This window comes from Diceros bicornis, chromosome 3 (assembly GCF_020826845.1).
Source record: "Diceros bicornis minor isolate mBicDic1 chromosome 3, mDicBic1.mat.cur, whole genome shotgun sequence".
NCBI classification, from domain to species: domain Eukaryota; kingdom Metazoa; phylum Chordata; class Mammalia; order Perissodactyla; family Rhinocerotidae; genus Diceros; species Diceros bicornis.
This window is the reverse complement of record NC_080742.1, coordinates 57,005,118-57,025,772: the sequence shown is the minus strand read 5'-3', so window position 1 is coordinate 57,025,772 and position 20,655 is coordinate 57,005,118. Positions and strand designations below refer to the sequence as shown.

The following is a 20,655-nucleotide window of genomic DNA, read 5'->3' as shown; positions in this document are numbered from 1 at the left end:
TGTAGAGAAAATAAACCTCTTATGTTTAAGTTACAAATCAAAACCCTAAAGACAATGATAATTAATTTTAATTCAAAAAGTCACTCCTATTTGTTTCTTTTGAAGGATACACTAATTCAGATTTTCCAAGCATCTAAACTACCTACTTCTTTAAAATAGTTTAAAAAATAAAGCCTAACTCTTCTTTCCTTCTCAATTTTAATTCTCTGTCTTCACCTCCCTCAACACACCCCCGACCCAAAATCAAGCATAACCGTGTATCAAGAGACCTGAAGATATATAGTAAGTTCTCTCTCTTCCTTTTGTGCGTATATCTTCTGGAGTAGGGAAAATGAAAAGGTTTCTGAATATGGATAAAGATAATTGAATCCAACTGTTAAGATTTTTAATTCGAATGAATATTTATTTTATTTTAATTGCTTCAACTAAATAAAGATTGGAGGCTTTAAGGACTCTAAAGGAACTATTTACTGTATTGTTATGCGTCACAGCTTTTTGAAATTTATTTGATCTTTTTTGTGTGTGTGTGAGGAAGATTGGCCCTGAGCTAACATTTGCCAATCCTCCTCTTTTTGCTGAGGAAGACTGGCCCTGGGCTAATATCCATGCCCATCTTCCTCCACTTTATATGGGACGCCGCCACAGCGTGGCTTGACAAGTGGTGTGTTGGTGCGTGCCCGGGATCCAAATCGGCGAACCCCAGGCCGCGGCAGCGGAACCACGTGCGTCACCAGGCCAGCCCCAACATCTCACTTTTTTTTTTTGGTGCTGTGTTTTTTTAATTGTGGCAAAATAAATATAATATAAAATTTACCATTTTAACCATTTTTAAATGTACAATTCTGCAGCACTAGGTACATTCACATTGTTGTACAATCATCACCACCATCTATCTGCAGAACTTTTTCATCTTTCCCAACTGAAACTCTATACCCATTAAACACTAATTCCTCATTCCTTCCTTCTCTACAAAGAATTTAGCAGAGTTGCTCATAAAATATGCCCAATAAATGTAGCTGTTACTAGTAGTATTATATATAATGTCTCATGTTAGAATTTTAAAAATACAAATCTGAATAATCACAAGTAAATATCACACTCACCACGTTCACACACACTAAGACCCACTTGAGGAAACATCAAGAAAGGGGGAAAAATTAATTTTAAATATGCCTCGGTCAACTTTAAATCTATGTTAACAGATAAAGGCAAACATTTACCAACTATAAAGAGGTTAGAAAATCAAATTGATAATTGTTACTACTTGGTTTACTACAAAGTGGTACTAGCCTTTGGACCAGCAGCCAGCTGCAAAATGGACTCAAATATAATAAATATTAAATAACCCCTTGAGTTTTTAGGATTCCAAACAAACAGAAGTTATGTCAGGCCTCATAGATGAAGAGGTAAAAGAAGTCCTTGATCTCAAGGAACTCATAGTCTAATAAAAGAGACAAATAATTATGAGAGAGTGTAATATGTGTTATGATACAAGCGCACAAAGTATCTTATAGTTTCATATAAAAGGCATACCTAAGATTAGGAAATAAGGGAGGAGGTGGGGTAATTGGTTGCAAAGTCCTCCCAGCAAAAAAGTGAAGCTTGAATTAAATTTCAAAGGAGTAGGAGTTGGCTAAATGAAAAACTGAGAGAAAGTGTATTTTATTGTATAGGCAGAAGCATGAGAAAGTATTGTTTTGAGTTGGAGTCTGAAGTCAGATCAGATCAGAGAGTTTAGCAGGGCCAGAGACTTATATAAGCCCTCTTATTCTTACAAGTGATAGGAGCCATGAGGAATTTAAGCAGGGCAAAGACACGACCAGATTTGTGCTTTGAAAGATTACTCTAAAGCAGCAGAACGTAGAATGGTAGGTGAGAAGAAACAAGGAGCATAGGGAGCAAGAACAGAGGCATACAGACTAGCAGGGAGACTCTTTCAGGAATGTAGATGAGAAACAGAGAAAGCCCAAATTAAGGCAACGAAGGTAGAAATGGTGATGAAGCACTTTATTCCTCCATTTTCTATGTCATTTGAATTCCTTGGGGGACCTGCTGAACAGCACAGAAATCAAGGCCAATGACCCTGACCTTTCAGTTCATGCGATAATAAAGATCTCATCCAACTCCATCCATTATGCTAGCCTAGAAACTATCCCCCAAACTTTTTCCTAAACTCTACCACAAACCAATTTGATGCCTTGGTTATAAGAGAGAGAAAAAAAATTTAAAGGCAGAACTCCATATAATCTCTACCATTCCTATCAACAGTCATGTGCATGAAGCTTTGACTTCTTAGACAGAAAGAAACACACACACATATAATACGAAATAAGAAAAAGCTTCAATTTTCAACCGAGTTCATGCTACATAGATAAGATACTAAAGTTATATTCAAACACATCATAGTCTCTGCTACTCCTAATTATACATTGGCTTCCTTTCATTTACAAAGACCGCCCGATTTCACTGTGTATACAGAGCAGTATTTTCCTCTTAGGGTTAAAATTCCTACACTGTATTTGGTCTTTAACCAAGAATACTTCTTTTAATTATATATATTGGAATATACAGACACAGATGTATGGTTGTTTTTTATTTCCATCATTTCCAAGTTCCTCAAATGTAAACATGATTCCCTTTTCAAAATACTCTCCTTATTTAAAATTCAAACACAAATGCATTTCCCAATTCAAACTTGCCACATACCTCAATGAAGAACAGCAACTCTGGCAAGGTTTGTACGGTTGTTAAAATTTTTTAAAGAGGTTATAAGCAATTAAAAATTCACTCTAGTACATGAACAGTACAAAACCTTTATCTTCAGTTACATGAATTGGTTGAAGCACTCTAGATTTATTCCAAAACTACAATTTCTGTCTAGCAACAAAGCAGGTAATTTAAAAGCAAAGGAATTATCTAATCAAGGACATAACCTCCCATAGTAGAAAGCACTTTCCCCTAATTCTTTTTCTTCTTGTTAAAATGAAATATCCAGAAGAAGACATTTTAATTCTAAACTGAATTGTTTTAAAATAAATACTTTTTCCGTAAAATTCACTGTACTTGGTGGTTTCAATCTTTTACATACTTTTTAAATCAAAATATAATTAGCATATTCATTCATTCCAGACATTAATTATTTGCTGTATATCTGGAACTGGGCTATGTACTAGAGATTAAAATCATGAATAAAATATAGTCCTTGATCTCAAGAAAGAAATAAGTGGGGTCAAGAAATACTAAAACAAATCATTACACCATAACTTAATACATGCAATAATTAAAGGTAAGGTATAAACAAATTCTGTAGAAATAAACAAGCAGAAATAACCAAAGCAGCAGGCCAGACTAGGAGGGCTTCACAGAGAAAGGGACACCAGCAGAGCAGGGCCTCCGAGGAGGCTCTGGCTGCTATTGATGAGCCATCAGTTGGTAAGCGCAATCAAGACAGGAGAAATTGCACACGCGAAAAGTACTGCTAAACTCAGAGGCTGGAGATTTTTCTCTCACACTTTAGAAAAGGTACATGGCTTTAATTTTGTAGTTGTAAAACAAATTTCTTAGTCTAAATCAAAACCATAAAACATGATTTTTTTCCCCTTATCCTTAGCCAAGTGAAATTTTATAACTTGCATTTAAAAGGTGGGCTTGGAGTGTTTCATTTTATTGTTATCACTCCACGCTAATTTCAGAATTAAGAAGGGCGTCAGCATTCGTTTAGTACCAGTCGATATAAGATTAAATGTAAATTAGTAAACACATGAACTGGACAACTTACAATAGGCAAATAATACACGTATAAAAGAAGGTATCACATAGAACTCATTTCTTTACTAATAAAATCACAGTGTGCCTGCCTGAGAATCAGTTATCTTCATGTTTCATAAACATGATTGTGCTCAAAACTGCTTAAATTTAGCCTTTATGTCTATGGACACAATTGTATACCAAATAGTTTTATATAGAATAGGAATAACCACAATGGTGAAGACTCAGTCTAACCACAGCAGGACACTGGCAAACATTAAAGCAAATCCCAAGTGCAGGGCAATTGGGACGAGCCCCGGCATCCCAACCCCAGAGAGCTTCTCACACTCGGCAACAGAGCATCAGTCAAAAAGTATCAGTGGCGTCCGCTCTGATCATCTCTCAACACGGAACTACACCTTTATTTGAACTATGTCATGATACCTAACTCATAAACTTTTCTCATTTGAAGATATGTTGTCCCAATGATATGTGAAGCAACATAGGTGAAATGTGCGCTCTGCCACTTATCAGCTATATGCCCTTAAGAAAATTCTTTCAATCTTAGTTCCCTCATCTGTAAAATAAACTACAGTTATACAACTCTCAGCAAAATGCCTGGCCCATAGTAAGGACTCAATAAGTGCTGTTGTGAGGCCTTCAAACTGATAAAGGTGATTCACATGAGGTCTGTTGTCAATCACCAGCAAAGTACTTAGCACAAGTCAGCAGGCATGTTGGTTTCTTACATTGGTTTCTTTCTTTTGTTAGGGCTGGAACACTAGCATTTATCTATCTTATAACTCTAATAGTATCTAGCAAAGAGCTTCACAAAAGAAGCCTATAGTAAATCCTAACTAACTAAAAAGGCTTGTGTAACTAATTCTGAAGACTCACCAATTTCTCAATGCCACATATGGTTCATAAGCTCTGGCTTCACCAGTTCAGTTACCACACACTATAAAAATAATACCCAGAATTTACAAAAATGACTTTCTTACCAGGAGCTTAAGCCACTTCTAAATAACAGTTCATTACTGACAAGGACAGAATCGGGCAAATATACAACCACATTTTGAGGGAAACCCAAAGCGAAAAGAGGATGTCTTTTATACCAACAAAGCCCAGTCAATGGCACAACAAGGACTCAAACTCAGAAATTTTTGCCTCACTTGGAGAGTTTTTCCTATCCCAGATTGCACTTTCTCAAATGACAAAAGTACATTGATTCACATCAATTTTTCAAGTCTTTACTCAGTAAGTATGAAATTTACATACAGTTGTGATTAAACATTTATAAAAGGAACAACGTCTGGGGCTGGCCCCGTGGCTTAGCGGTTAAGTGCGCGCGCTCCGCTACTGGCGCACCGGGTTCGGATCCCAGGCGCACACCGATGCACCACTTGTCCGGTCATGCTGAGGCCGTGTCCCACACACAGCAACTAGAAGGATGTGCAACTATAACATACAACTATCTACTGGGACTTTGGGGAGAAAAAGAGAAAAAAAGAAGGAGGATTGGCAATAGATGTTAGCTCAGGGCTGATCTTCCTCACAAAAAAAAAAAAGGAACACTGTCAAAATCTTTTCTTTATTAAACTATACCAATGGATCCTTCTCTGTAATGTCTGAGGTTGATTCTAAATCTTTCTTCTTTTTTAGGGAGGTTGACTTATTATATTAAGTATAATTATTTTTAAACCTACTACAAATAGAATAAGTTAAAATTGTACACAAAATTTAATGTTTTCATCCCATGAGCTTTTTATAGTTCATCTTGTTTCCTTTGGCTATTTGCTTTTAATGTGCAACCAGTGAATAGTAGGTTTTTTATGTTTCACATTAAAAATGCAGTCTTCCAAAAGCTCGGCCAGAAATGTCCATTTCAAAAAGCTTACTCCAGCCAGTTGGCTTTGTCAGTGACATATGTGCAAAGTGAAAATGTAACCCATAGTGATTTTCTGCAGGTCAGATGGAATCACTTAGCGTACTCAACATGGTTTCCAGTCCATGCCTCAAGAGGAATGTCCTTCAGCTAGCAAGTGTTTCTTTTAAAAGTCAGACCAGCTACTGTTGTTTAAACACTAGTGTTATCTTGGCATGGTTGGAATATACGTGCATTCTGAGAATTATAAATGTTATTCTGTATCAAAATATAACATATTTGCATTATAAACATTGTACGGCATCAATATAAAATTTAAGTAACCAGCAGGTAATGATTGGGGAGCTAAAATTTTTGAATTTTAATCATTTCCTCTGTTTTCAAAATTTAAGCCCAAAACACTTCACAGATTAATAATGGCTCATATAAGCAGAAATACTAAATGGCAAACAAAACATCTTTAGTGTTAAAAAATTAGGAACTGCAAATAGTCCTAAGGATTTTCTTTTCTGTCACATAACAAATGACTATTAATATACAGCCTTTTTAGTAAAAACTACCATAAATACATCAATGTATGAGAAAAATTCAATTATTAAAAATAAAGTGTCAAATTTCAGCAAATATATTCCTTCTCTTTCCAAGGGTTGTATTTTTAGTTGGTTAACTATTTTAAAAAGAAAGGCAATCCCAATTTTACAAAATAATCAATAAAACAAAAAGCAATATGGTCCATCTAAGAGACCCTTTCCTTCATAAAATATCAATAAGCTATGCAAAAACATGCATCCACTACATCAAATAAGGTCAAAATTCTCCCACAAACTACGACCTGGTGAAAAAGCCAAGTATAGTAAACTTCTTGCTGATCCTAAAACTTATTTTCAATAGGTTTATTATCTAATTGCCTTTATACTTCCCAGAGATATCCTTTTTTTGAAAGATCAGAGATTGTTTGCATTATTAAAAGGCAATTCTTTTTTACTCCAGTGGTTTGTTACATTGAATGGAAATATAGTACCCATACTTTTCTTGTATGAAAAATAATTATGTTTCTTTGTATAGAGAGACACTAATCTCTTTCCTTGGTAAACAGAAAACATCAAGTTCAGCTTGGTTTTTTGCAAGGATGGGACTAAGGCCTAGGTCTGGGAACCAAAAATTGTGTCAACCATCAGTAAAGAACTTCTGCTACTAATGGAAGAACCATTCTATTTTTAATGGCAGTATTTAGAAAGGGGTTATTCTTATTCTTATTAAATGCAGAAGTATAGATGTCTTTATACTAGCCAAAAGAACAGTGTGTACATTATGACATTATATATTTAACAGGAACACAGAAGGCCTGGTGGCCTAGTGTGAGAAGTGTGTGCTGCCTTGTAAGGGATCAGAGTTCAATGACATTAAACAAAGCCTTTGATCCTCCAATGGGCAAGAATGAGGAAACTAATAACAGTGAATTACAGATGGTAATAACAACCCTTTCCCTGTCTAATGCAGGAATCAGCATTCGATCTTCCCTTTTATGTTAGTTTCCTAAAACATGAAATTTTTCTAAGAAGAAAATTCAAGAAAAAGGGACAGCATGCAAACCAAGGAGAAAATATCTCATAATCTACATTCATATATATTTAATCTAATGATAAAATGGTTCTAGAGCTTCTCTTCTCGTCCAGCTCCTATCATCTCTATTGGTTCACCATGTTGGCTCCAACAAATGTGAGAAAAACATGCCAAGTTAATTCCTCTTACCAAATAGAAGAGCAAGAGGGTGAAGCAAATTGGGGCACTTTAGGCCACTTATTTGAGAAGAGGTACCTCCATTCACATATGAATCTAAAAATATGGATTCAGTCAGTAATAAACACATTCTAAACTATTTTCTGGCCATGAGAATAAGTTTCTATGGAACCAACCAGAGCCTTTTACTTAATGCCCAATGGCAAAAATGGATGCAGAAGTTGGACAGGTACAGTTAATCAGCCAGTAATGTGATCAAACCTACAGGTGTAGCTTTGTTAGTACAACTTGAATTGGGTACCCCAGACTCTTAAAGTAATTTTATTCCCTCCTACAAAGCATCCCTACCATTTTGGCATCCCTTAGAATTCACACATATATAAGTAGATGAAATGCTAGAGGAAGAAAACATATCAGAAAGAAAAGAAAAGGCTAATGGAAGCCAAGGAATAGGAAAATGAGGAAAAACTGAATTAGCAAATATATAATTTAAAAATCTGTGTGTTAAATTGTCTACCATTAATGCAACTTCCAAAAAAAACTGTCTTTCTAAATACACGCAAAATTACTTGGAAAGCGATTTATCAAACTAATCAAAGAAAATAAATTTTATTTTGTAAATCTTCATGTTAAATTCATCCTATATTCAAAAGTGGTAATGTACTCATTTAATAATGTTTCTATTTTCTCCTGATATCTTAAGAGTTAGAGACTATCAGAGGTCTAAATAAATGTTAAAATTTGTTCTTTTTGGGCCGGCCCCGTGGCTTAGCGGTTAAGTGCGTGCGCTCCGCTACTGGTGGCCCGGGTTCGGATCCCGGGTGCGCACCGATGCACCGCTTCTCTGGCCATGCTGAGGCCGCATCCCACATACAGCAACTAGAGGGATGTGCAACTATGACAAACAACTATCTACTGGGGCTTTGGGGGAAAAAAAAAAGGAGGAGGATTGGCAATAGATGTTAGCTCAGAGCCGATCTTCCTTAGCAAAAAAAAAAGAGGAGGATGAGCATGGATGTTAGCTCAGGGCTGATCTTCTTCATAAAAAAAAAAAATTTGTTCTTTTTTTTCTTCCAAGTAAAAACACTATAAATAGAACAAAATGAAAAAATACTAGCATGCTTTTATTTACATATAGTCGACAAATACATAATTGATCCTGAAGCCAGGAACCCAGGTCTTCTTGGAGAGAATTAATAATTGTTTTCAATTCCAAAGAGGTAGGAAAGCATTTACCTAAAGAAGCATTTATCTTACAATATCTTTGTAGAAAAGTATATTTATTTATACAGATGCTGCCAATTAGCAACTTATGAGAACCCAGGAAAACAATACATCATCTCCCCTCCCATCAGAAACTTGGCTCTCTGATGTTGTATAATTGTGCTCCAGGCATTCCAAGTAAGAATTCAGAAGACATTTCTTCAGAGAAACCATGTTCTCAACATTAGATATACATATAATAGTAATAAACCTTATGTCCATTATAGATTAAATCAGCTTTCATGGAACCTAATCACCATTAATAACACTATATCTATGGGAAATGAACCCAAGTGCCAAAAAAGGAATAAATTTTTGGAAGACAACTATAACTCCATCATAATTAAGGAGTTACTATGGATATAGGGGGTTTAAATTATTCCATATAAAAATTTCAATGATTATATATAATATTCTATTGACATATTTGCCTGCCATGTACGGAAGATCAAAATCTTTTATGAGATTTCTCTCAAATTTCTGTTTTGGAATACTAGTCTCATAAGAAGCTAGATGAAAAATAAGAGCTCCACGTTCATCAAGATGTGGAAAATAGTACCTCCTACAGCCCCTCTCAGAGTTACAGTTGCACAGGTGAGCATATTAACAGCTCTAAGAATTCCTATGTAACTTTGATCAAGCCAGTATTTTCCAGACTTATTTGGCCAAGGAACACCTATTTGCACATTGTAGAATCACCATTCAGCTGGATATACTTTGTGAAGCTCTGCTTTAGACAAACCAATTGAAATCAAGCTTCTGAAAAATCATTCCTTCCCAAAGAAATAGGCTCTGTCTCGGCTCCTGACATTTACACTGCTATTCCTCTCTTTTTTTTTTTAACTTTATTGAGAAATAATTGACAAATATAGTTGCATACATTCAAAGTATATAACTTCGATAAAAACTCTGAATAAAATGGGTATAGAAGCAAAGTACCTCAACATAATAAAGACCATATATGAGAAACCCACAGCTAATATCATCCTCAATGGTGAAAAACTGAAAGCTGTCCCTCTAAGAACAGGAACCCGACAAGGATGCCCACTGTCACCACTCCTATTTAACATAGTACTGGAAGTCCTAGCCAGAGCAATCAGGCAAGAAAAAGAAATAAAAGGGATCCAAATTGGAAAGGAAGAAGTGAAACTGTCACTATTTGCAGATGACATTATTTTATATACAGAAAACCCTAAAGAATCCACCAGAAAACTTTTAGAAGTAATAAACGAATATGGTAAAGTTGCAGGATACAAAATCAACATACAAAAATCAGTTGCATTTCTGTACACTAACAACAATAACAGAAAGAGAAATTAAGACTACCATCCCATTTACAATTGCAACAAAAAGAATAAAATACCTAGGAATAAACTTAACCTAAGAGGTGAAAGATCTGTACACCGAAAACTATAAAACATTTCTGAAAGAAATTGAAGAAGACACAAAGAAATGGAAAGATATTCCGTGCTCTTAGATTGGAAGAATTAACATAGTTAAGATGTCCATACTTCCTAAAGCCATCTATAGATTCAATGCAATCCCTATCAAAGTTCCAACAACATTTTTCACAGAAATAGAACAAAGAATCCTAAAATTTATATGGAACAACAAAAGACCCCGAATAGCTAAAGGAATCCTGAGAAAAAAGAACAAAGCTGGAGGTATCACACTCCCTGATTTCAAAATATACTACAAAGCTATAGTAACCAAAACAGCATGGTACTGGCACAAAAACAGACACACAGATCAATGGAATAGAATCGAAAGCCCAGAAATAAACTCACACATCTATGGACAGCTAATCTTTGACAAAGGAGCCAAGAACATACAATGGAGAAAAGACAGTCTCTTCAACAAATGGTGTTGGGAAAACTGGATAGCCATATGCAAAAAAATGAAAGTAGATCCTTACCTTACACCATACACAAAAATTAACTCCAAATGGATTAAAGACTTGAATGTAAGACCTGAAACTGTGAAACTTTTAGAAGAAAACATAGGCAGTACGCTCTTCGACATCGGTCTTAGCAACATCTTTTCAAACACCACATCTGACCGGGCAAGAGAAACAATAGAAAAAATAAACAAATGGGACTACATCAAACTAAAAAGCTTCTGTACAGCAAAGGAAACCATCAACAAAACAAAAAGACAACCTAACAATTGGGAGAAGATATTTGCAAACCAAACTTCTGATAAGGGCTTAATCTCCAAAATATATAAAGAACTCATGCATCTCAACAACAAAAAAACTAAGAACCCAATTAAAAAATGGGCAAAAGACCTGAACAGACATTTCTCCAAAGAAGATATACAGATGGCCAACAGACACATGAAAAGATCTTCAAAATCACTAACTATCAGGGAAATGCAAATCAAAACTACAATGAGATATCACCTCACGCCCATCAGAATGGCTATAATTAACAAGACAGGAAACAACATGTGTTGGAGAGGATGTGGAGAGAAGGGAACTCTCATACACTGCTGGTGGGAGTGCAAACTGGTGCAGCCACTATGGGAAACAGTATGGAGATTCCTCAAAAAATCAAGGATAGAACTACCATATGACCCAGGTATTCCACTGTTGGGTATTTATCCAAAGAACTTGAAAATACCAATTTGTAAAGGTACATGCACCCCTGTGTTCATTGCAGCGCTATTCACAATAGTCAAGACTTGGAAGCAACCTAAGTGCCCATCAAGGGACGAATGGATAAAGAAGATGTGGTATATATACACAATGGAATACTACTCAGCTATAAGAAACGATGAAATCCAGGCATTTGTGACAACATGGATGGACATTGAGGGTATAATGCAAAGTGAAATAAGTCAGAGGGAGAAGGTCAAATACCATATGATTTCCTTCATTAAGTAGTAGATAATAACAACAATAAACAAACACATAGGGACAGAGATTGGATTGGTGGTTACCAGAGGGGAAGGGGGGAGGGAGGAGGGTGAAAGGGATAATTTGGTACATGTGTGTGGTGATGGGTTGTAATTAGTATTTTGGTGGTGAACATGATGTAATCTATGCAGAAATAGAAGTACAATGATGTACACCTGAAATTTTTACAATGTTATAAACCAATGTTACTGCAATAAACAAAAAATTTAAAAAAAAAAAAAAAAAACAAAGTATATAACTTGATGATTTTATATACATATACATTGTGGAGTGATTATCAAGATAAAGATAACTAACACATCCATCACTTTTCACATTGTTAACTATTTGCGTGTGTGTGTGCGCGCGTGTGTGTGTGTGGTGAAAAGGCTTAAAATCTACTCTCAGCAACTTTCAAGTATACAATTCAACAGTATAGTCACCATGCTATACATTAGGTCCACAGAAGTTATTCTTCTTATAACTGAAAATTTGTACCCTTTGACCTACAGTATCCCATTTCCCCCTCCCTATTTGCCCTTTTCCTTTTCCCTACATCCTTTCACTTTTTTCTCAAGTGCCAGTTTTGAGGTTACCTTCTTGGAAACCTATACTGACCCCCTAAACCAGTTTAGGTACACATCAACTTCAATTTCCCCTACCATTTTTTTTTTGTACCTAGAATGAAAGTATTACCATTCTATTTTCCAGCACCACTCGGGGTCCCAGAGCAAGGCTTTGGAGTCAGGTCAAGTTCAGATCTTAGCTCTGTCATTTACTAACTTGGGAATTTTGGACAGATTACATAAGCTCTCTGAATTTTCTCATATGAAAAATTAGGATAAAGTACCACCTATTTCTTTCTTTTTTGTGTGTGTGTGAGGAAGATCAGCCCTGAGCTAACATCCATGCCGATCCTCCTCTTTTTGCTGAGGAAGACTGGCCCTGGGCTAACATCCATGCCCATCTTCCTCTACTTTATATGGGATGCCGCCTCAGCATGGCCTGACAAGCGGTGCTTCGGTGCGTGCCCAGGATCCGGGCCCGGGCCGCCAGCAGTGGAGCGCACGCACTTAACCTCTATGCCACGGGGCTGGCCCCAAGTACCACCTATTTCTTTTAGGCACTTATTTCTTTTTTGTTGCTTTTTTTTTTTTTTTTTTTTTTGCAGGGAAAGATTCACCGTGAGCTAACTAACATCTGTTGCCAATCTTCCTCTTTTTTTTTTTTCCTCCCCAAAGCCCCAGTGCATGGTTGTATATCCTAGCTGTAAGTCATTCTAGTTCTTCTATGTGAGCCACCGCCACAGCATGGCAACTGACAGATGGGTGGTGTGGTTCCGTGACCGGGAAGCGAATCCAGGCTGCTGAAGAGGTGAACGCTGAACTTGAACCACTAGGCCATCAGGGCTGGCTCGGTACTTATTTCTTAAGATATGTATAATCAGTGTTGCACAGCACCTAGCACAGGATCTGAAACAGTACTCAATACATGATAGCTATTATTACACGTTAAAGTTAAAATTAAACGACGAAAGACATTTATGAAGCCTATGAAGTATAACATTCTTATTTGAGTATTCTTGGTCAGTACATCACACATTTCCATTTTAATGAAACAAGTAGGCTACTTCTTGGAAGGAAATTATCTGAGAAAGGTTAGTAGAAGTCTAATACTCAGAATAACAAAAGTGTTCAAACTATTATCTTTTGTCATTGCTAAAACTATGTAATACTTAGAAACTTGATATTTGTGCTTATCAAAGGGCTGGCTGAAAACCACCTTTGAAGTCATAGAAGCCTCTCCTTCACATTTGAGGGTCTGGGGGCAATTCTCATGCTTTTACTCTTCTTGTTAAACTTGGTTTATTTTTAACCATTTTAAATTATAAAACTAATAAAATTGAACAGTCAGAAGAGTAGCAAATGAAAAGGTAAAGTCTCCTTCCTTCCTGAACTCAGCAGAGTACAAGCAGGAAACAACTTTATTCTTTCTCATCATTGTCCCTTTAAATCTGTTCTGTGGAATTGTTCTTCCCTGCTCCTGGATGAAATCTAAGGCAGATCTTATAGTTTTTCTATTCTCTCTCAGGAAATCATGAATAATCTTGTTTACCAAGTATTAAGAAGTCTAGACTCTCTTGGAGGATTTCAACTTCCAGCTAACACAGAATAACTAGCCCTCCCACCATAAGCTATCATAAACTGGACAAAATATATCAGGCTACTGTCGGCAGGCGTTTGACAACAGGCAGCACAAGCCTATGATACCAAGAGAAGGGAAACTTATGAGTGAGGCCCAACACTGCCCAAGCTCTCTGTCAAGAGACAATTTCTAACTGCAGCACAGCAAGCTGGAATTCAAGCAGAGCACAGTGGCCCCACTAAGATGAGGAGGCAGAAATCAGAGGTGGGGGCAGCTGAGGAACCTGAAATCTGTGGGGTGGGACACCAGAGAGAAGGAAGGCTTGCAGTGGGAGAAGCAGAAGGCTGTGAGACAGTACCCTGAGAGTCCGTGATTGAGCACTGAGCTGAGCATGCACATGGAGTGACTGTGCAGGATTTGTTAGAGGATGACTGATACAGGGGTGAGAATGAAAAAGATAACAGAGGTCAAGCAGTGCTGGAGGATGTTAAAGGTCTGGCCCAGCTGATAATGGAGAGACCTCATTAACATCTGGTAAACACTCAAAGAAAGGCTGCTCCCTTAAGAGTAAGAACCATGCCCCAGGGTAAGGCCTGCTCTAGACCCACCCAACAAAGCCTAAAACCAAGCCCTAACAAGACCCATAAGGAAGAGAGAGTTTGAGAGTTGAGACATCCCAAATCAAAGGAGTTTAGGAAATAAGTTGGACTTTCCACAGATCTGCCCTACAAGAACAGAAAATCAAGCCATCACAAGTTCAAGGTGATCAGCTAATAACTGAACTTGTTATTTTCAGTCTTTTTTATTTTAGCTTTTCTGCTATATATGTAGAGGTATCTCATTATAGTTTTTATTTGAATTTCCCTGAGGCCTAATGATGCTGAGTATCTTTTCATGTCCTTATTGGGCCATTTGTATATCTTCTTTTGTGATATGTCTATGTTCAATATATGTTCAAATATTTGTCCATTTTTAAAAATTGGGTTATTTATCTTCTTGTTGAGTTATAAGAGTGCATTATATATTTGGATACAACTCATTTGTTGGCTATATGCATTGTGAATATTTTCTCTCAGTCTGAGGCTTGCCTTTTCATTTTCTCAACAATTGTCTTTTGAAGACTAGAAAGTTTTAATTTTGGTGAAGTATAATTTATCCTTTTCTTTCTTTTATGATTAGTACTTTGTATACCCTAAGAAATCTTTGCCTACTCTAAGGTCATAAAGATTTTCTCTTATTTTTTTATTCTATAAATTTTATAGTTTCAGCTTTCAAATATAGATTTATGATCCATTTCATGTTAAATCAACACAAAAATGAGAAGAAAAACCACAAAATTTATTTTCAATTGCTGAACCAAGCTTATATTCCTGGGATAAATTCTAATCGGTCATGATAAGTTATCCATTTTGTATATTGCTAGATTCCATTGTGAATATCATTTTAGTATTTTTGCATCTGTGTTAATGAGAGCTTGAAGACGCTTCCACTGGCCAAATCTGGGAATATTTATGAACCAAAATTATTAAGTTCAGTATTGAATTATAAACCATTAGGAAAAACCGAAATTCATGAGTCCACACTAATAATAAATACACAAATAAATGAGAGAAAAGGGATATCTACTGCTTATAATGGAACACTGAGGGCCAACTGGCAAATGTGGAGGAAGTGCTGAGTTAGAAAAATCATTTTGCAACCATCACAGTAAAGATTTTATCAGGTAATAATCATCAACGAATGATAAATTTAAGAGAAAATTTTGACAAAAAGCAAGATATTTGTACTGTTTACTAGTAGCAAGAGGAAAAAATAGTAATCATACAGTGGAGAAATCAGGCAATACCTTGACCAGTAATTCAAAATTAATCATCAGTGAAGGTGACTCTATGTGATACTGTCAGAAGAATGCAATATCACTTATTCTTGGCAGTATTCTGGCCAAGTATGTATAATCTCAATGTAATCATAAGTAAACAACTGAAAAACAAAATGAGGAATGTTTTATCTTTTTAAATGGTGAGAGAGACTATATTCTTCAAAAACATCAACGTGATAAAAGACAAAGAAAGGCTGTGGAAATTTTCTAGCTTGAAAGAGGCTAAAAATACATGTAGCTGAATGCATTGCCTGCTCCTAGACTAGATCCTGTAAGAGTAGGGGAGAAATGCTATAAAGCACATTATTATATTATTAGATCAACTGACAAAATTAGAATTTGCATATTAGAATAGATAAAAGTATTATATCAATGTAATTTTATGAAATTAATAACTGCATTGTGGTTATGTAAGAGTATTCCTATTTTTAGGAAACACACTGAAGTGTTTAGGGATAAAGGGCCACGATATACGTAATGTACTCTCAAATGGTTCAGAAAAAAATTGTGTATACACAAGAGAGAGAGAAAGAGAAAGAAATGATAAAGCAAATGAGATAAAAATATTAACAATGGGAAAATCTGGGTAAAGGGTATAAAGGTATTTCTTACATTATTTTTAACCAGAGAAAACAAAGAAAGGAAATGTAATCACATCTCAGCCATCAGTAGTGTCTATACAGTCATAATAATATAAACTCTTGTATTAGAAAAAAGCCCAACTGCTATAACAAAGATACCCCAAAATACAATGACTTAAATTAGGTAGTTTATATTTATTTTGTTAACTATAGAAACAATTTCTTCTCCTAACCCTTCCCACACCCCTAAAAGCAATCCCATGTCTTTAAAGTCTCTTCATTTAAACCATCTGCCATGAATTCTCTTTCCTGCTGGGATCTTAACTGACACAGTACCTAGGGATTTGAGGACTGGTTTGCCCACATATTTGATGAACCCACAGATGATTTCCCTGCCAAGGCAAAAAGGAAGCAACAGAAATACATAGCATGCAATGGAATCACAACTGTTCAAATTATCTTTGGTGTGGTGTGGGATGGAGTGCCACTGAAGGACAAGGCTTTGAGAGAGAAATGGCTATTGCACTTGATTGTTTGATGACAATGGTAATTACAAATATTGCTCAGTGAGCTACCCGCTCTGCTTAAACACAAAACAAAAACGCTTGGGACCTTGAACTCCCCAAATCAAGGTACAGGTGGAAAACCCAAAATTTCTATGGTTGTCATTTAACAGAGTGACACTGCACAAAGAAAAAAGGAAATACACAGACCTTCTAGGGTTCATTAATCCCTGAGAACGCCAAATGCCACATGATCCATTAGTCAAAATGGGGCTTAAAGAATTCCAGTTATAAATGAAGCCTTGACCCAGGTCTTTCTCACAGTAAATACTGCGGGTGCATAGACCCATGCTGCCATTATTTTGCAATTTGTTTAACGCACAGTTGGAACAGTTACACTCACGAACTGGCTGAATCCCTACATTAGCTTCCTGTCTAATAAAAAGTATTATGAAGCCTATTAAGATAGCAAGGGCTAACTGGAATCTCTTGGAATTGCCCCCAACCCACCAAAATAGCGCACTTTTCAAAATCAATACTCAGCCCTAAGGAAATTGCAGAGATTAGCGCCACCATCAAAGACTTGAAAGATACAACAATGATGATGCATTCTCATTCAATATCCTGTTTGGCCTGTGAAAGAGCCAAATGGATCTTGGATAATGACTATGGATTATCATAAACTTAGGAAAGATTCCATTTACAGCTGCTATCCAAAAATATGGTATATCTACTGGAAAAGGTCAACACAGCCCATGAAACCTGGTGAAAATCTATTAACCTATTATATTTTTTAATCCAAATTAATAAAGACAATCACAAGTAATTCCCTTTGACTGTCAAAGATAGTAGTATAGGCCACCACCATGGCCAGTAAGTTGCAAGGCATCCAGCAGCTGCTGCAGGCTGAGAAGCGGGCCACCTAGAAGATGTCTGAGCCCCATAAGCAAAAGAACCTGAGGCTGAAGGAGGACAAAGAAGCTCAGGCTGAAGTTGAACAGTACAGCCTGCAGAAGGAGAAAGGATTCAGGGCCAAGGAAGCTGCGGCTCTGGGATCCCATGACAGCTGCAGTACTGAAGTGGAGGAGACCCAGGAGATGACCATCCTCCACACCTGCCCTGTTCCGGCAGAACAGGGATGAAGTTCTGGATAACCTCTTGGCCTTTGTTTGCAACACCTGGCCAGAAATCCATAAAAACTACTACATAAATGGATAGGAGAAAAAGAAAGAAGCACCTATTCCATGGATTGGCATTTTTAGATGCCTTCAGGGAATACGAAGCTTTAGAAAAGCTCAAGTTATATTCTTGTGAAAAGGCAGTAAATTATTTCTGTATATTATATAATAGGTCCCTTCAGTTTTTAGAAAATAGCAAATCCAGCTTCTTCGTACAACTTACAGCTTATCCAAAGATTTTATCTTTTTACCTTGTATTGCTTAGAAATTTAATGGGTATATGTTGTCTGTTTTCCTACGCCTTTTAGCTCAAACAACATATATATCAATATCGGCTTTTTCTTTCTTATAAAAAAAAAAAGAAAAAAATTTTTGAAGAAAAAAGGGATTAATATTTTTTCCCTAAAGCTTTCTTGAAGGTTAGAAACTTTATCTATGAAAAGTAGTTATTTGTATAAACAGTTATTTGTCACCTGTGTGAAGCAGCAGTCAGCATTAAAATAGTCCTTTCCGGCTAAGGGTTAGAACGATGAATACTAGTATAATTGTTTGGGTTGCTTTTAGTTTCTCTTAATCAAAATTATTAGAAGATAGAATTCAAGAACTTGTTATGTGTTATTATTTGGCAATCGTTTAAAAGTAAAGACCCTTTGTCATGCAAAAAAAAAGGATCTCTTCACTCTCTTGCTTCAGGGCTATTTCGATTCTCCTGATCTTTGTTATAAGACTGTCCTCAGGGAACTTGATCATCTCCCTATCCCAAGGAACATAACACTGGTCCAATACATTGGTGACATTATAACTAGACCTGGTAAGCAGGAAGTGGCAAGTGCCCCATAAAAATTCAAGAGCCTGCTACACTGTGAAGTTTCCAGGAAAGTCTGGGGCACGTTAGGATACACCCTCCAAAAGAAAGATGTTGCTTCACTTTGCACTGCCTTCCAAAAAAGAAAAAGCACAAAACTTGTGGAGTCTCTTTGAATTCTGGAAGCAACATATAACACATGCAAGTAGAGCTGCTACTTTTAAGTCCAGCCCAGAGCAAGCAAGAGCTCTGCAGCTGATAAAAGCTACAATGTAAGCTGCCCTGCCTTATGGCCCAGCAGACTCAATGGTACTTGAATTATCTATGGCAAATGGGTTGGCTCTATATAGCCTCTGGAAAGCCCCAAAAGGAAAGTCACTGCACAGACCCTAGAGTCCTCTGTCAACAATTATTTCTCTATTTGAGAAACATCTCCTAGTTCTACTGGGCCATGGTACAGATTGAACTTCTAGCTATAGGACACCAAGTAACTACATGACCAGAGCTGCCCATCATGAAGTGGGTTACCCAGTCTACTGAGTCATGAAATTGAGGATGTGAAGCAGTATTTCATCATTAAATAGAAATGAAATACATGAATAGGAAAAGAAGGCATAAATTGAATGAGCAAATGTCTCAAATTCCCATAGTACCTACTCTTGCCACTTTACTGCCTCTTCCATGGCCTCATGAGGAGTTCCCTATAACCAATGAACAGAAGAATAAAAAGCACACCAACTTGGTTTACAGATGGGTCTACATGATATGCTAACACCAATGGTCAGCTGTAATATCAGTTTCCCACTCAAGGGTATCCTTGAAAAACAGTAACAAAGGAAAATCTTCCCAGTGAGTTTAACTTTGAGCAATACATCTGGTTATCACTTTACTGGGAATGTGAGATGGCCTGAGAATCAGAATTATTATGATACATGGGCAATGGCTAATGGGTTGGGGTCAAAAATTGGAAAGAACAAGACTGAAATATTGGTAAAAAGGAGGGCTAGGGAGACGGTGTGTGGAAGGACTTTTCAAAATGGACGCACATTATGAAGATACTACAGATCATAGTTACCAGGAAAAGAAAGCTTCCAGCAAGGAACACAGCCATAGTTCTAGTAAATTTGAAGTTGAGACCACCCCAGTTGGGATTTCACCACCACAAGAGGGATAGGCAAAAAAATAAGGTTAATGTACTGACAGAATGATAGTTCCCTCTTACTAAGAGGAAATTGGGTGGCCATTGTATAACAGGAACAGGTAGGCTATGTCTAAAATCCAGGGGACTCACTGTCTCTTAGTCTCCTAGTATTCCAATAATAAAGTTAATGGAAAACAATGGCAACCCAATAAGCATAAGACCACCAAGGACTGAGATCTTTTGGGTATGAAGGTAAAGAACCTTGACTAGCCAAGGTGCTGGAAAAATATAAGGGGAACATAAAATGGGTGGTGGAGAAAGGAAGTTATGATTATCACTTTCAGCCTATTGACCAGCTACAAAGATGGAGACTATAACAGCTATGCGCATTTCATATTAATCAATTATTTCTCCCCATCTCACCCCTTTTACAGCTATCTTATATGAAGAGTACTAGTGATGGCTACATTGCAATTTTGGTTTCAGTTGGGAATATGACTGAAATATCACCTTGTGGCAAAAGGTGACTGATGGGACCCTATGTCTCCCCTGGCTGGGAGTGAGAAGTTTTTGTCTGAATGAAGAGTAAGAGGACGGACCCTTCTCCATGGCTCTAGCACTTAACAAGTCCTCAAAGCAATGCTATTACCTCCTCCTGTCCCTTCAGCCCTAGAAGTGGTAACAGCTTTCACTGCTGATAATATACGAGTGCTTCACTATTTGTTCCCTTAACCCTGCCTCCTTTTGTCAATGATCCCTTCTCTATAATCTCTTCATTTAAATTATCTGAGATAAATTCTATTTCTTCCTGGGATACTGACTGATGAAAAGAACATATGGAAATTAGAAAAGTAGTGTTCCACTTTAGTAAAAATAAATAAGGATGGTTAAT

The 20,655-nt window shown here is 36.7% G+C and overlaps 1 protein-coding gene and 1 pseudogene across 2 annotated transcripts in view; one reads left to right on the top strand and one right to left on the bottom strand.

Moving 5' to 3' along the window:
- Nucleotides 1-20,655, bottom strand: part of BBS9 (Bardet-Biedl syndrome 9) — a 433,858-nt gene that overhangs the window by 348,305 nt on the left and 64,898 nt on the right. The window lies entirely within an intron of this gene.
- LOC131396108 (V-type proton ATPase subunit G 1-like) lies at nucleotides 17,506-17,857 on the top strand (annotated as a pseudogene).